General features: G+C 26.4%; 1 protein-coding gene across 1 annotated transcript in view; it reads left to right on the top strand.

Annotated features, from left to right (window-relative positions):
* Nucleotides 1–13325, top strand: part of LOC125815425 (uncharacterized) — a 188330-nt gene that overhangs the window by 97984 nt on the left and 77021 nt on the right. The gene's annotated exons all lie outside the window — the stretch shown is intronic.

The raw sequence follows: 13325 nt of genomic DNA, 5'->3' as shown, positions 1-13325 counted from the left end.
TTTTTAATGCTTTTTAAGTCATTTGTAAATGTTATATGTTGCTTCACTTGTCCCATTTTATATAGTATAAATAAATTCCCGAAACCAACTCAATTTTTAATATATTTTTTAAAATATTTTAAATTATTAATTAATGTGATTTATAATATTAAAAAAAATTAGAAAATGTACAAAACTTGTATCAGCCTAAAAAATGACCACGATAATTCGAAGCCTACAGAAAGCAATATGGTTGTACATAATTTTTAAATACTTAATATATATTACTCCACTTGTCTCAATGTATGTACCATAGATAAAATTTCAAGAGTCAATCAAATGTTGTTAATTGTTAAGATTTGTAATACATTTTACGTAGTTTTCAATAATTTCACATTAAACAATACATATTACTACTTTTGTCTCATTTTATGTGACATTGATAGATTAATTTTAAGAATCAGTCAATTTATTTTTTTCTGGTTTTTTGATAAATATTTTAAGTTGTCAATTATCACGATTTATTGTATTTTATACATAATTTTTAACGATAGATTAATTTCAAGAATCAATCAATTTTTTTTATATGTATTTATTTTTGAAATATTTTATGTTGTCAATTATCATGATTTATAGTATTTTTACGATAGATAAACTTCAAGAATCAGTGGAATTTTTTGTATCTTTTTCAAAACATATTTTATGTTGTCAATTATCATGATTTATAGTATTTTTACGCAATTTTTAAATATAAAAAAAAAAACTAAAAAAAGAAGACAAATAAATTAAAATGGACCCAATATATGTTATTTTTGTTGTCTCAATTTATGTGACACACATAAAATTTGGAGAGTCATTGAATATTATATATTATACTTGGGCATAAACTCCCTTACGCACGGGCGCAATAACTATTATTTTTTGTCCTAATGTATGTGACACAGATAAAATATAGTGAGTTATTTAAATTTAATATGATTTTTAAATATTTTAAGTTGTTAATAATGTAATTTATAATATTTTTACATAATTTGTAAATACTTAATATATATTATTCCGCTTGTCTCAATGTACGTAACATAGATAAAATTTCAAGAGTTAATCAAATGTTGTTAATTGTTAAGATTTACAATACATTTTACGTATTTTTCAATAATTTCACATTAAATAATACATATTACTACTTTTGTCTCATTTTATGTGACATTGATAGATTAATTTTAAGAATCAATCAATTTCATTTTTTGTGTTTTTTTAATAAATATTTTTAAGTTGTCAATTATCACGATTTATTGTATTTTATACATAAATTTTAACGATAGATTAATTTCAAGAATCAATCGAATTTTTTTATATGTATTTTTTTTTTTGAAATATTTTATGTTGTCAATTATCATGATTTATAGTATTTTTACGATAGATTAACTTCAAGAATCAGTGCAATTTTTTGTATCTTTTTCAAAACATATTTTATGTTGTCAATTATCATGATTTATAGTATTTTTACGCAATTTTTAAATATAAAAAGAAAATTAAGACAAATAAATTAAAATGGACGCAATATATGTTATTTTTGTTGTCTCAATTTATGTGAGACAAATGAAATTTGAAGAGTCATCCAAATTTTCATTTTAAAAAAAAAATGTTTTAGGTTATTAATTATTGTGATTTATAATATTTTTATGTAACTTTCAAATATCCTACATTGCTGGTCACTTTGTCCTAATTTATGTGATTTGGATAAAATTACAAAATTAACCCTTTTAAAATGTCTTTCAGATGTTTTAAGTTGTTAATTATTATTATTTAAAATGATATATGTTATTTTTTCTGTCCCAATATATGTGACCCGGATAGAATTTTGAGAGTCAACCTATTTTATTATATATCTTTTAAATATTAAATATTTTAAGTCAATTGTAAATGATTTATTATATTATATATTATAATATAATAATATTATTATATTTCTACTATATAATAAAAGGGAGTTTATGTATATATTATATTATATTATATATATTATATTATATATTATATAAACTCCATTTTATTATATAGTAGAAAAATAAATAAATATATTATATATTATATAGTAGAAAAATGATGTATTATATTATATTATTATATTATATATTATATGGGGAGTTTATGATGGGACATTAGAATGTCCCATCATAAACTCCCTCTTATATAATAGTAGAAAATTAAGATGTTTAAATTCCAATATATAATTGAATACTAAAATATTTATTAAAAGTTAAATATATGAATCTGAATATATACTTAAATGTTAAGATGTTATATATTGAGATCGAAACACAATAAATATTTTTTTTATTAACATATCTAATAAGACTTGTCTTTATATATATATTTAAAAGTTAATAACTATAAAATACAAAATTAATCTAATACAACTTATGTTAATAAATATTTTTAAAATATTATATGACAATTGAAGAATTTAATAAAAATTCTGGTATGGAATCACAGTGATGGATAGCAATACTAGTTGTGAGTGATGAATGGAGATTATGTTATCCGACGGTGGTGATTGTAACTAGTTAATGGTGGTGATTAACAATGATTGTTGATTGTTGTAGTTGATAGTGACAATTAATAATTGTGGTGGATAATAGTGATAGCTAATGATGGTGGTGAATAATGTCGGTAGTTGGTGATATATAGTAATGTCAAACTATGTTGATAGTTGATACTTGATAGTGATAAATGCATGATTGTAATAATGGTTGTTGATCACGATGATTATAAATGGTGATTGTAATAGTGGTTACGCTGATGGTGATGATTATAAATAGTGGTTAACGTTGATGACAATTGATTTTAGTGGTTAAAGACTATGATGATGATAGTGATAAGCAATATCAACAACTAATGGTGAAAATAATTATAGGATAGTCACTACTAAAAAAGGGGGAAATCAACCACGATCAATTATTGAGGAATATCCATATAATTCAATTGAAAATCCTTCTTCGATTTAGGGTTGGTCAGTATAAAAAATTGACCAACATCAATCGATTATTTTAATTTAATTTTTTGGAGAATACTAATTGAATTCAACCAATTTTTAACTTACACAATTATAAAATACATCATTGGACTGATCCCCGTCTTCACGCTATACCAGTGGTACTTGTTTTTTCAAGATTTATATTTAATTTTTTATTTTATACTCTTCACTTTTCAAGCTCATTTTTATAAATAAAAAAAGAAGAAGTAATTTTATGAATTTTTAAAATAAAATTTACCAGAATCGATCAATTTTACAAAATAAATTTTGCAATATTTTTTAACTGTTGAACTCGATCGATTTTACACTTTTTCAATTTTATTGTTGAAAATTCAACAATAGTGAGGTGGTATTATTAAAAATACTGTAGGGAAATAACTGACCAACATCGATCAAATTTTCAGATGATTTTGATGGTCAATTTCCCTCTCTTTAGTTTCTAGTAGTGAGTAGTGGTAAATAGTTATTTTTGTAGAAATTTTTGAATATACATCTTAAAGATGCTAAAATTTTGTTACATAATTTTTTTAATTATTTAGATCTATTCAATCATAAAGGGTTATAAAAATTTATAAAAGACACACTTAGCTTCATACTCAATGAGGCGGATAAGGTGCAAGAACCTAAAAGACGGACTAAGTTAAGATTGATCATATCTAAAAATATATTTACTCACTAACATATAAATTATTATAATCAAGACTTACGTTAAGTGCAAATAAATTAGTAGAAACTATTTAGAAGGTTTGAAAATAAATAAAACAAAAAAAAAAGAGAGTAAAGTTTAAATATTTAAAATTACCCACAGGAAAAATAAAAATAGAAAATGCAAATCAAATAATAGAGCAAAAACATCATTTTCAAGGGCAGTCAACGATTCTCCCACCACCTTTCCAGGAACTGAAATTAATGCTATCCTCTTACTATTTTTTTTATTGTATACTCTTTTCTTTTCTTTCCCTTGTTTAAGTAGAACTACATATCTGGCCAATGGTTTCCCAAATGATTGGTATTTCTGCTATTCTTTTTTCTATATAATAAAAAAATAAATGATTTTTTTAGTTTTGTATAAGAGTCCAATTGGTAATGGTAGAAATTTCCTTATTCTAATCGCAGTCTTAATTCTAAAAATATGCATCCCGCCATTTCATAAATTTCAAGTACTAAATGTTGATATACATATTTTTTGGTAGGTAACACATACTCTAGCTTTCTTGAATAGAAACCTGAGAGTGGCATAGTAAAAAATTTAACAAAGAATATACAAGAAAAAGCAATTGTATTAAAAATAAGTAAAATAATATATATATATATATTTGCTATCGGTTAATTTGGTACATCACATAATTTTACAGCGAAGGATATGCACGGGACCTTCATTCGCCAAATGTGGTTCGCACATGATTTTTGGGCTGTGAGTTATGACTCATATTACTTTCATATATAGGGGATACTTCGAATTAAAAGAGCCATTTCTTTCATTCATGAAAATACTAAGGATATTCAATTCCATGTAAAATTAGTGTTTCAGGATCGAATTAACCTCTATATATATGTGTGTGAAAATTAATTATAAAATAAAATTAAATATATATGTTTCAAAACCCACTCTCTTAATTCTGAATGAAAAGCGTCATTTAAATCATATTATTCCAATTAGAAATTGAATAGGAAGATGGTTTGAATATTTTTTATTAAACTAAGAACTAAACATCATTCTTCCGAGTAATAAATCTTGACTAAATGCAAATATTGAGGTCCACATCAAGATGACACAATTTTAACTATACCAAACAATCAAAAACATAATGGGAAAATGTTGCAGAAGATCGTGATTTAATTAGCACACAATTAGTAATCAAAAACAAATAAAGAAAGAAGAAAATAAAATAAAAACTTAATAAGGTCAGGCCAAGCTTACTCAAGAGAGAAGTGGAGAAGTTTTTATTTTATTTGTAAAAAAATTATCCTGCTATAGAAGATAGAACAAAAAATAAAATAAAGCAACCCACCCCCATCCCCACCCCAGAAAAATCAACAAAACTAGCCAGAAGAATCGTGATTCTTAAAATAGTTATTTTTAATTATTTGTCAATTTAGAATTGAGTTCAAGAAAAATTTATTAATTTTTTCTTATTTCATCTTTAGTAGTGATAATTGTTTGAATATACTACAATTATTTTTTTGGGTAATGTCTCATCCTGCCTATGACAAGGCTTACGAGGGGTTAAGGTGACTTAGGTTAGTGTCATGATCGAATATGAGGCTTGCTTTATGGATTTACTTTTGGCATGATAACACAATCAGTTTCCAAAGATGTCTTTGTGTTGGAATCTTGAAAAAGTGGGGTCTTCAAGGTAGACATGGTCTTCTTCTTCTTCTTCCCACTAGATAACTTGGGAAAAAACATATGAAATTGTTGAAAACATTAGACAACCACGATGATGATGATAATGAAGATATTAGTAATAATATTGTCCTTATCTTAATTAATTAATCAACTACTCATTAATTGTCTTAAGTATTAAACAAATGAAAACCCATAACCTTCCAATTAGACAAGCTAATGTTGCGGCAGAAACATGATCATGGACCACTACATCTTTTAGCCTTCATGTGAAGAGCACCTAATTAGGGTTCTGTGTGGCTTTTGGAATCTTTTGACTCAAAACTCACTTTTCCATTAGTGGATTCTTATCCCATGTTTACCGCACTTGATCTACATCTACTTGTTATTATTATTTGTATTTTTAGCCTATGTTTCACACATAGCAAGAATTTTAGTGCATCAAGTTGCTCTTTATTTCTTGAGAAAAATACTCAATAGCAATTATATATCAAGTTTCTCTAAAGTCGGAAAGCTATGAGAAACAATTTTTCTACCCAAAAAAAAGGGATAAGATATACATAAATTCTATGTTTTTCAAATTTTACTAATAAAATTATACACTATACGTTTTAGAAAAAATAAACAAGTAGTTTATTTTGATGAAATTAGTAGGAAATTGGCTTGTTGAAAATGTCATCTCGATCAACAAACTTCTCGTTAGTAATTCCATATTTTCAATGGTGTCTCAGTTTGTTGAAAATTCACGATATAGTGCAAAATAATTGATATTTTTGGGATTAAAAAGAGTAATTACTTATAACATCAAGTGTGTGTATATATATACTTCGCACCGATTTAAATTCTAAATGTGTCGCTTTATCTAACTAGAAGCAATAGACGCATAATAATATTGTACTACATGATTTAACAGTAATACCTTATTCAATCGAATTTGATTACATTAGAAATGCGTTACCCTAAATCCTAATCAACTCTTTTCACTTTTCATTTCAACAAAAAGGAGGGAAATGAAATGAATTTGTCGTATACAAATTTGTCATTAAGCTTTCAAGTTGAGATTAATTAAAAAGCAAGTAGATAGAGACTTTAATTAATTGGAATAATTAAAGTCCTAAACAGCCGACCAAGTTTAGGCTTATCCACGTGAAGGATGAGAGTGATCGGTTTGGATTCGATCCACTCTCCCACCTGCTACCCTTTCTTAATTACTTATCAACTTCTTTAATTAATTAATTAATGTCCATTATTTTGGCTTTATATATCATTATGTCAACCCTCTCTTTTCACATCAATTTGATTGACATTATTCATCATATAGAGTATATCTTAACTTGTTTTCATGTAGGAACAAACATTCTTGCTATTTAGCCAAGTGTTGTTGCTGGTCTGATTGATGTTAACAAGTCTTAATACTCCTTTCGAAAATAAGTCGCATCTTAATAAAACTTATGTTCATTAAGAAATATCTTGAAAATTGACCATTATTACTCAGAAGATGGAGTATAAGGGTATAGTTGGGAAAACATACTAGTTTTTATATTGAATTTCTACTGTGACACTATTTTTTTATAAGTAATTTTAACCAAGATGACACTGATTTTGGGACGTAAGAAGAATATCTTAAGTTTTAAGTCTCTCTCACTTGACTGAATGATAAAATTGAAAGAAAAAAATCCTTCACCTTTAATTAACTATCCATCTGTAGTAAAATGATTAGAATTTATTTTAGTCTTAATCAGAAATCTTAATTTTGAAATTTGAGAATGCAAATTTTTTTAGTATGGAACATTTTACTCTTCTTAATAAACATATTTCATTTGAATTTGAATTAATTGAGTTAATGGGCTTATAATACCAAATAGTTAAATAAAAAATAGATCGCTTTCACCTTTCATTAAAAAAATAGTGATGTTTCATTTATTCAATCGTCATGAGAACTAAATTTCATTAAAAAAAATTGTGATGTTTTGTTTATTCAATCGTCATGAGAACTAAATTTCAAACAACATGGAAAGCTAACTAATCATCATACCAATCAGTGAGCTTCTATGAGGAGATGACTATTTTTCTTTATAGCCCACTAATTAGGTATTAGCATCCCATTTGAGACTTTAATTCAATAGAACAATGATCAAGTATGAAATCTAACTGCTTAAAGATAATTCATTCAAGCCTTTTCAATTTTCCACACTTCAAATTAAAAGCCATGTTTTTTTAAAAAAAAATATTAATATTTATATATATGTACAAGTCAAATAATAGAAACTTAATTGCTTGGGACTGGACAAAGTGGTTGTTTTAAACCTTATATTTCTGGGGAAAATGCAACTTCTAATAGGGTCTGAAATGCAAAAAGCTTATAAGTTATAGCATCTTATAAATTGCACTTTTTTCCCTTTTAAAACTGAATAATTTTAGTTCAGAATCTAATTCCAAAATTTAATTAGATCACGTAGACCATATTAGAGAATCAGTATCTTCGTTGAAATTTGCCCCATCGTGTCACAATGAAGGACATATATACTAGCTCTGATACCATTTATGACAATTGTCAAGATATTGTCTCTTGGTTAAGCCTTTTGAGCCTCATGGATTTGTTCCCTAGGATGTAAACCCACAAGCCGCATGATCAATTGTTGAATCCTGTTGGTTACGTTATTACCCATCGAGTTCATGCTAATGCTAGCTCTAATTAATTATAACGATAGAAGTTTTTATTCAACATTTTTATCTCCTTCCTGCTTCCCTTCTGATATTCCCTATAAATAGTATTAACAAAAAAAAATAGATGAGATTTTATAAGTTACTATATTACTAACATATTCTAGCTAGGTTCATTATTCGCCACGCAAAAGCTCATCTGGGTTAAAGAATTGTATCTAATAAAGTTAATTAAATAATGCCGAAAAATAATGAACTATAGTAAAGTCGATTTCCTGATTATTTACTAAGTTGAAGCCAAATAGATACAAGTTATAGTGGGGTACAACTCAGTTCGCGAGCTTAGAGGCGGAGTCAAAATTAGGAGTTTAGGGGTTCTAAATCAATTTGTTTGGGGTTCACAAGTTAATTTACATAAAAAAATAAATTAATTTCCTAATACAAATATAGAGTCTACGAAAAAGCTAGTGGGTTCGTCCGAACCCATGAACCACCACCTAGCTCCGCCTCTGCGGCGAGCTGCCCACACTTTCATTTTAACGGTGGGAGTTTGAAGCTCAGTATATTTTTCTTCTCAAATCTCACTACATAAAATATTTAGCAGTAATTAAGTTAATATCATTGCATTTAGAATCGTTAAAGTCTTTAACGACATTACATATAATATAGTAGTAGCAATTATATAATTACAGTTAAATCATTTATTTGTTGTAACGTCCGGATTATTTTTTTTAGTTAAATACAGTTCTATATATGCTCCTGCCAACTTGGAATAGCTAGAGGAGCCTCCAGCAGCATAGTGAAAAATAAAAGTTATTAATTAATATATATAGTATAGCTTTAAACACAATTATTAAAAGGGTAGGAACTCCTTTTACATAAGTACTGCTTATAATTATAACTAGTAATACTAATCTATTTTATATTTCAAAACAATAATAACATATGTAGATGCTTGTTTTAAAGTGTAGATATGATCTGTCTGTAATGATAACTTCATTGTAGTGTTATTGAAAAGCTTTCTGAAAAGTAATCAACTTAAATAAATAATTAGAGAGACTTCTTTTAATTTAATTAAGGATAGATAAATCGAGTTTACAGGCATGATCAACAATAGGACTTAGAGAGCAAGAAATCAGAAAGTGAGTATTAGTTTAACTAGAACAATATGATTCCCATGAACATGACTATATAATAAATCATTATATAGTATTCAACCAGTAGCAGAGTCAAAAAATTTACGAAGTACGTCCAAGTTTTTTTTAACAAATGAGGGTACTAAAGTTTCTAAAATTAAATTACGTAATATTAATAATTAATATTCTTGGACACGTGTTTTTGCAAAGTTAAAAAGTGAAAAAAGAGATGCTACTAGTCGGATAGAGCACACGAACACTTTAAGTTTGCATGTGTTGGTTCTTAAGGCACCTGAAATTACTCGGCTACATCACATTGTTGTGTGAAGACTGTCTAAAATATGTTATTTAATCACTTTGTTAATTATCATTTTACTTGTATATACGATATAATTTTCTAATGAAGGATGTCCAATTAGACACCTTGACAAGAGTGTAGCTACACCTCTGGTATTCACCATCCATTTTTATTTTTTCAGTATTGATATGACATATATCTTAAAGAGTAATAAATAATGAATAATTTTATTAAATCACTATGTAAATATAAGGGAAAAAGGTCTGAAATATATCCGAACTTTGACCGAAATTGTTGTAACAATACCAAACTTTGGAAAGGACCTTTTACCCCCTGCACTATTTAATAGTGTATTTTAAAGATATATATATGTGTTCACATGGACATCATAAATATTGCATCATTATAAATAGTAATGTGTCCACGTGGGCACATATATACCTTTAAAATACACTATTAAATAGTGCAGTGGGTAAAAGGTCCTTCATAAAGTTTGGTATCGTAACAATAGTTTCGGCCAAAGTTGGAATATTTTTCAGACCATTTTCCCTAAATATAATAAATGACAATAGTAAATAACAAATGCAATTACTTATCTCTTGATTTTCTAGACTGAACAAGTAAAAATGAACATTTATTTTTAGTACAGTGAACAAGTAAAAGTGAATAGAAAAAGTATTTATTGAATCATTTGAAATTGGGATTGGTAGAAAATTTCATGTTGGTACAAGAGCAGCACATAAAATAGATGAAGAGAAATAAAGAAAAGATTAGGACATATGTTGCAACATGCCTAGATAACGACCAACTATAGATCATATATTTAACTGATGAATTTAAATTTTTTTATCCTAACTCTCATGCCACTGTACTTTTATTAATATGCTCAGAATATATTTTTTTATACAACAAGAATATTGTCTTGAGGATGTTGGAAAAGTGCTGATTAAGTTACACTAAATACTATGTATAGCTAGGAAGACAGCACAATATTTAATATGAATTATTTCATTGAATATTAACTTATATTATAGGGTCCTAAATGATCTGATATATATATATAATTGGAAATCCAACAGACCCCTCTTTAGATTTTTTGTGTTTATTGGTAATTTAATATAACCATTTAGGCTGCTAAAATATTGTGATAAGGTTTAGACAACAAAATCTTTGTTGTATGAAATGAAGATCCTAATTAACCCAATGCTTTATTAATTTAGGTAGGATCTTGCACGGGATTTTAAAAATATGAACTTTTTGTGGTGCCATTATATTGTCCTATTTAATAAAGAAAATAATAATCAACAAATTTCTGAATCCTTGGTACTTTTTTTTAACAAAAATAAATAAATAAATAAACATATATATATATATATATATATATATCATTCGTCTTTATATCCTTTATATAACAACATACCCAATGAAACCCCACAAGTTCACCTTTAATTTAGATCCTCTATGCTGAGAACAATTTCAAAAATGATCATTTAATTATTAGAAGAACAATTTACTCTCTCTATATGCATTATTTTCCACATGAATGATTATAATAAGAAATATAAACTATTGAATTTGGTGCATCCTAGTGTTATATTGTACTATTAATTTAACATATACTGCTTGGTAACATAGAACTGATATTTTTACAACTTTAATGTTTTATTTTAATTTTTCCAATTTCATATTCTTGGTTTAATTTGTTTTTAAAATTCATAAATAAAAAAGTATCCAATTAAGAAGTATCATAAAAATCCTTGGTAAGGTCAATTAACATAGTAATGAATTTTTTGATTTATTTTTTTTTAAACTAAATATCACGTTAGAAACTTTATGTTACACACTCATTTGCATTTCTTTTCTATCAACTAAAAAAAAAATAGGTTACTCTCAAAAACATATATTTTCTAGTATTATATATTGATAAAGGAATTCTACCTTGTGTATAAACCAAAGTCCTACATGTTGGGGGTGAATGATTTGGGCCGTAATAATACAATGGGCTATATTGGGCCGTAACATAAAAAAAATGGGCTCTGGTAGTGTATGAGAAAGGCCCATTTTTCCTAGCAACATTCCACAGCACAGCTTAGCTAATCATGCACAGATACACAATTTTAATGGAAATTTTTAATGTACTTGCTAGGATTACGATGAGTATGTTGTTGTTGTCGTCTTTGCTGGAATGGAAGTGATCAAAAGCGACAATTTGAATCTTTGTATGTCAAAACTCCAAGCTAGGATGATACTCACTAATCGTGATATGAAAAATAATTACATTTATAATATCATCGTATCGGACATCAAATGAAAAAAAAAAACTGGAAGATATGAATATAGGGAATATGTGTGTAAATTAAACTTATCAAATATGTTTCTTATTTCATAATTTCTGTTACTATTAGATATATATATTCCTCAAAAATGATATGGAACCAATTTTCTTCATCACTTGATAACAAATATTTTGTTGCAGTAATGAGAGAAAGGGAATGTTACAATTTCTAGAATTTTTTTAATTATCCTTTACAAAAATAAATATAAAGATATTTGAGCTTATCATAAACTTAATGAATTTGATTTGGATTATTAGTCACAAGCACTTTGATGACCATTATAAACAATAATTATTGCACAAACGTATAATTTAATTTTAAATGTCTTAATATTTAATTTGCCTTCATTAAAATTGATCTTGAACGTCTTTCTTTTATTTATTTTTTCCTCCTTTTAATTTTCTTCTTGTTTTTTCAACTATTGAGAGCTATATATATTTTTTTTCCTCCCATGCCATATACTTTATTCAACTAATTAATAAGTGGCATGGGAGGAAAATAATGAAGCTAAATCAAGGTTTAGAAGCATTTAAAATAATGAATTTTGACTAATCTTAATTCAAATGTCTTTGATGAACATTCGTAGATAAAGAGATGGGGGAGATTTGATTTTGTAAATCACTTACAATTTTTTTTAAAATTTAGTTTCTTATTTTTACACATAAAATATCTTTTATTCTTAAAACTATTCTATTGTATTTTTTACAAATCTCTCTACAAGCAACATTCAAACATTTTCTCATCTTATTAATTTCTCGTAGATGATATATATGGGTATATTTGTCTCTACTTGTGCGATAATAATGGCGATATTTTCTTACTGTTACATCTTTTGTAAGTATATTTATCATATTTAACACGTGTCACGTTGTAAGGAAGCTAATCAATGCCTTGTATTTCTTTTAGGTTATTTTTTTTTTTTTGGGGGGGGGGGGTAATACACAAGCCTGCTTGAGAATACCAAGTTTTATGTACTCTGTTTGCTTTTATTTTTACTTATCATATTTAAATTTAGCATACTATTTTTTTAAAAATGATTGATATAACTATTTTTATTAATTAATATTTAATATTAAGCTTGAAAATTTATTTTTAAAAAATTCAAGTAATTAATGTTAAAAATTAAAAAAATAAAACAAAATATATATATAAATAGCGACAACTGACAAGTAAAAGTGAAATTTTATTTTTGATATAGCGGGCAAGTAAAACAAAGTAGAGGGATAATTACAAGAAATGTTCAACTTCACTAGTGGACATGCAAATGAAGAAACACACACTTGTCCAAATTTGAGGGGCATAACTAGTCAAGATACTTGTAAACTATTATTACAAAAAAAACATGAAAAATACACCCACAAACATGTACACTTCTTAACACAGAAGCATCAAAAACAGAACTTGAAAAGAGGAGAATTATGCTAAATATGGAGTTACCTTCTTGCTTTCATAACATTGACATCCTACCTTAAAACTTAAAAACAAATTTTAAACACTACATAATCCAACAACCAAAGGACTTACAAAA

The sequence above is a fragment of the Solanum verrucosum genome, unplaced genomic scaffold (assembly GCF_900185275.1).
Source record: "Solanum verrucosum unplaced genomic scaffold, falcon-dt-bn FXZP01000261.1, whole genome shotgun sequence".
In the NCBI taxonomy this organism is placed as follows: Eukaryota; Viridiplantae; Streptophyta; class Magnoliopsida; order Solanales; family Solanaceae; genus Solanum; species Solanum verrucosum.
Note: the sequence above shows the minus strand (reverse complement) of the source record. Positions and strands in the feature narration are given on the sequence as shown.